This window comes from Jaculus jaculus, chromosome 9 (genome assembly GCF_020740685.1).
Source record: "Jaculus jaculus isolate mJacJac1 chromosome 9, mJacJac1.mat.Y.cur, whole genome shotgun sequence".
NCBI classification, from domain to species: Eukaryota; Metazoa; Chordata; class Mammalia; order Rodentia; family Dipodidae; genus Jaculus; species Jaculus jaculus.
In genome coordinates, this window is record NC_059110.1 from 98,681,408 (window position 1) to 98,686,741 (window position 5,334).

The 5,334-nt window shown below is 47.6% G+C and overlaps 1 non-coding gene across 1 annotated transcript; it reads left to right on the top strand.

Annotated features, from left to right (window-relative positions):
- Window positions 1-5,170: 5,170 nt before the first annotated feature.
- Window positions 5,171-5,334, top strand: LOC123463910. Its single transcript, XR_006639277.1, has one exon. It is a non-coding gene; the product is annotated as a U1 spliceosomal RNA (small nuclear RNA).

Genomic DNA, 5,334 nt, shown 5'->3' on the forward strand with positions numbered 1-5,334 from the left:
CAGGTTCATGAGTTCCCCAGGAAACACATAAGCCGGATAAAGAAGGTGAGACATGTGTATGGAGGTCCTGACATGCCCGTCTCGCTGTCTTTCTCTCAACATCAGTAAATGAATAAGCGGCTGGAGAGATGGCTCAGCGGTTAAGGCGCTTACCTGCCAAGCGAAAGGACCTTGGTTCGATTCTGCAGGACCCACGTAAGCCAGATGCACAAGGTGGCACGTGCCTTTGGAGTCTGTTTGCAGCGGCTGGAGGCCTGGCACGCCCATTCTTCCTCTGCCTCTCAAATAAATAAAAATAAAATATTGAAAATAAATAAATGATGTAAACGAATTAGTAATAAATAAATAAATAAATACTTAAAAACAAAAAGTTTAGCCCGACATGGTGGCTGATGCCTTTAGTCCCAGCACCTGGGAGGCAGAGGTAGCTGGATTGGCATCAGTTTGAGGTCACTGAGACTACAGAGTGAATCCCAGGTCAGCCTGGGCTAGAGTGAGACGCTACCTTGAAAAAGGAAATTTAAAAAATTTATTCTTTTACAGTTGAGGAGGGAGGGGTATGACCCAGTGGACCAACAGTTGCCCAGCATACTTAGGCGCTGGGTTCAATCACAATGCATTACTAATTTTTTCTTACTATAACTTTTCTTTTAAGAGACAACTTCAAAAATATTCAATAACCCATGCTAGTTCCCTCCTTCCCGTCCCCCACTATCCCCATTGATATTCCACTGTCCAGCATATTCCTTCCTACTCTCAATCAGTCTTTCTTTTACTTAATTATTTTATTGGTTTTTTTTGGTTTTGTTTCTGTTTCTCGAGGTTAGGGTCTCACTCTACCCCAGGCTGACCTGGAATTCACTATATATTCTCATGGCGGCCTTGAACTCTGAGCGATCCTCCTACCTCTGCATCCCCAGTGATGGGATTAAAGGCGTGCGCCACCAGCCCTGGCACACATTCCCTCTCTCTCCCTCCCTCTCTCTCTCTCTCTCTCTCTCTATTTTAAATTGTTCATTTTTACTTATTTACTTATTTGACAGAGAAATCGGAAGAGAGAGAGAGAGAGAGAGAGAGAGAGACAGAGAGAGAGAGAGACAGAGAGAGAGAGAGAGAGAGAGAGAGAAAGAAAGAAAGAAAGAAAGAAAGAAAGAAAGAAAGAAAGAAAGAAAAGGTGGGCCAGGGCCTCCAGCCACTGCAAACGAACTCCAGGGCATGCACACCCTCGTGCATCTGGCTAACGTGGGTCATGGGGAATCCAACCTGGCTCCTTTGGCTCTGCAGGCAAACGCCTTAACCACCAAGCCGTTTCCCCGGCCCGGATCATACATTGTTTCCAGCACTCCTTCCTGCAATGGACCCTGAGCCTTGGAAGGAAGGTGTGGTAGAGATATTTCAGTGCTGAGCCCTTCCTCCGTCACGTCTTCTCAACACCATGGTGGCTTCTGAGTCATCCCAAGGCCCCTGCCATGTGAAAAGAGAAGCTTCTCTAACCAAGAGTGAGAGTAGCATTAATATACGGGGATGAACATTAAGGGCGGTGCTTATTATCGGCAGTTTGGTGAACATAGTATATACGTTTAGCCAGACGGCAGCAGGCGTTAGACCCCTAGGGCTCCTGACTACCTCTGTTGTAGGTTTTCAGTATCAGGGATGTATTCCCTCGCGTGGAGTGATCCTCCAGTCCAATTAGAGGGCGGTTGGTTTCCCCCACAACAGACATGCCACTATTGCACCCATTGGCTCATCTGGCCTGACTGGCCAAATGTAAAGCTTACACTGTCAGTAGAGTATCTCCACTGGTGATTTCTCTTTCTCCTGTTGAATGGCATGCAGCGTACCTTTCTCCAACTTTCTGTCAGCTGGTCTCCACGGAGGAGGTTTTCAGCTCAGCTCCAGTATGATTTCTCAGTGACCGTACAACCCAAGTATGTGGAGTCTTCAGCAATGGGGTCTTACTGTCTATTCCCGGGGGCGGGGGGGGGGGGAACCAAGAGCCTCGGCAGCGGCCTGTAGTGTTTTGGGGGCATCGGAGACCTCCCTGGCCAACAACTCCCTGGAAGGTATCCCATCCCTGGCACTGAAAATTTCCTAGTAACGTTGTCCAGAGCAGTCGGTTGCCATGTGACGGGTATATATATCCTCTTAGATTTTGGTGAGCCCCCCCCCCTCCAGCCGTCCTTTACTCAGTCTCTTCCCACTGACCTCACTTAGGCCTTGTCACCCCCATTAATCTGTTCTCCTACGTACCCGCATATACAATACCATCCTATTAAGAACCCTTCCGTCCTTTTCTGTTCCTTCAGTATCTCCTTTCTAGCTTACTGGCCTCTGTTCCTGAGTTTTATTCTAACTCACATAGAATCCAATCATTTGTAGCTAGGATCCACATAGGAGAGAGAACATGTGACATTTGGCTTTCTGGGCCTGGGTTACCTCACTAAGTATAATCCTTTCCAGATCCATCATTTTCATGCAAGTTTCATAATTTCATTTTTCTTTACCACTGAGTAGAACTCCAGCGTATAAATGTGCCACATATTCATTATCCATTCACCAGTTGAGGGACATGTAGGCTGGTTCCATTTCCTAGCTATTGTGACCAGAGCGGCAATAAACATGGTCGAGCAAGTATCTATCTGTAAGGTACCGGGACGAGTCCTTAGGATATGCGCCTAGGAGGAGTATAGCTGGGTCGAATGGCAGATCTACTTTTAACTGTCTCAGGAACCTCCACACTGCTTTCCACAATAGCTGGGCCAGATGGCATTCACACCAACAGTGTAGAAGGGTTCCTTTTTCCCATAACCCTCTCCAGCATTGATGGTCCTTTGTTTTTTTTTTTTTTTTCATGATGGCATCCATACTGACAGGAGTGAGATAGAATCTCATTATAGTATTAATTGGCATTTCCCTGAAGGCTAGGGATGTAGAAAGAAAAATTAAGTGTTTATATGCCTTCTGTGTTTCTTCTTTTGAGAACTTTCTATTCAGTTCCATAGCCCATTTTTGAATTGAGTTGTTTGATTTCTTATTTTGTAGTTTTTTGAGTTTTTTGTATAATTTGGACATTACTCCACTGTGAGATGTATAGCTGGCAGAGATTGTTGCTCCCCCCCCCCATTCTGTAGGCTGCCTCCGGTGCTCTCTTCACATTGTCCTTTACCGCACAAAAGCATTGTAATTTCATGAGGTCCCAACGTTTGATCCATGGTTGTTAATTCCCGAGCTGTTGGCGTTACATTCAAAAAGGCTTTGCCAAGACCCTTACGTTGTAAGGTTTCCCCTACTTTTTCTTTTCTTTGTTTTTTTTAAAGTATTTTATTTATTTCTTTATTTTATTTACTTAGAGAGAGAGGGAGGGAGGGAGGGAGGGAGGGAGGGAGGGAGGGAGGGAGAGAATGGGTAAGGCTGAGCCTCCAGCCACTAGGAATGAACTCCAGACGCATATTCCACCTTGTACATATGGCTTATGTGAGTCCTGGGGAATTGAACCCAGGTCGTTAGGCTTTGCATGCAGACACCTTAAGTGCTAAGATATCTGGCCATTCCCGCCCCCCCCCCCCCCCCCACCGTACTGTTTCCCCTAGCAGTTTTAGAGTTTTTGGTCTGATATTAAGGTCGTCGATCCATTTGGACTTAATTCTCGCACATGGAGAGAGATAAGGATCTATTTTTATCCTTCCAGGGATACATATCCACTTTTCCCAGCACCCTTTGCTGAAGAAGCTGTCTTTTCGCCAGTGAGTATTTCTGGCATTTTTTTGTAGAAGATCAGGTGGCTGTGGGTACCTGGGCTTCCATCTGGGTCCTCTATTCGGTTCCATCGATCTACATGTTTGTTTCTGTTCCAGTACCGTGCTGCTTTCATTACTACGGCTGTGTACCATAGGTTAAAATCAGGTGTGATACGCCGGCTGTGGTGGCGCGTGCCTGCCTTAAATCCCAGCACTTGTGTGGTCAGAGGGAGGAGGATGGCCGTGAGTTCGAGGCCACCCTTGGTCTCACTCTATCCCAGTCTGGCCTGGAATTCACTATGTAGTCTCAGGGTGGCCTGAAGTCACAGTAATCCTCCTCCCTCTGCCTCCCGAGTGCTGGGATTTACATAATCATTTCGTTTTATTTCTGTTTGGTATTGGTTTTCAAAGTAGGGTCTCAGTTTAGCCCACGCTGACCTGGGATTCAGTATATAGTCTCAAATTGGCCTCAAACACAAGAGTAATCCTCCCTCTTCTGCCTCCCAAGTGCTGCCACCACACACCCCGCTACAGTTCACTTTTGAAAACTGGGCCATCCACTTATTTATTTTAGAAAGAAAGAGAGAGAGAGAGAGGGAGAGAGGGGGAGGGAGAGAGAGAGAGAGAAAGAGACAGACAGACAGACAGACAGACAGACAGACGTGACAGACAGGGAACGGGCATTCCAGGGACTCTAGCCACTGCACACAAATTCCAGACTGATGTGCCACCTTGTGCGTCTATCTGGCTTACATGGGTCCTGGGGAATCGAACCCGGATCCTTTGCCTTGCAGACAAGCACCTTAACCGCTAAGGCATGTCTCCAGCCTCTTCTACTTGTTTTTGCAAAAAGCATATTTCTCAGTGTCTTAAGTAAGTTTTGATACTGTGTTGGACCGTATTCGTAGCTATTCTGTGGGCAGATTGGACATGCCTGCCTGCAGGGGCAGATCATTGTTAGATTGCCAAACTCATAGTCATTAAAAGGTCGTTCGTGTGTGTTGGCTAGGGGAGCTCCTGACGCGGAAGTAGGCGGGCCTTGTGCTAGTTGAGAGGGCCAGGCTTGCCAGGAAGTAGCATGGAAGATGTCCCTTGAGTCACTGAGCACTAAGAGCCCTTGGAAGCCTGAGCAGAAAGCAGTGAGTGCAAGGGCAGAGCAGCTCAGCTGTGTGCTGTGTGCTGTGTGAGCCGCTGGGCCTGTGCGTGACGTCACGTCGTATGTAAATGACAGGTTCAGTGCAGTGCATTTTGGGAATGCCTTCCCTGGAAGCTGTCTTAGGATCCCTTGAGCAGCAGTAAGAGATCGTGTGAAAGTATGGTGTAGCTTTGGTGCGAGCATACCGATGAAGGCAAAGTAGCGGGGGTTTGTGAGTGACCGTAATGTGTTAGGGAAGTGTATCTCGCGGGGTAGGGGCCGGCATGGGCGGCAACTCATACTTACCTGGCAGGGGAGATACCATGATCACGAAGGTGGTTTTCCCAGGGCGAGGCTTATCCATTGCACTCCGGATGTGCTGACCCCTGCGATTTCCCCAAATGCGGGAAACTCGACTGCATAATTTGTGGTAGTGGGGGACTGCGTTCGCGCTCTCCCCTG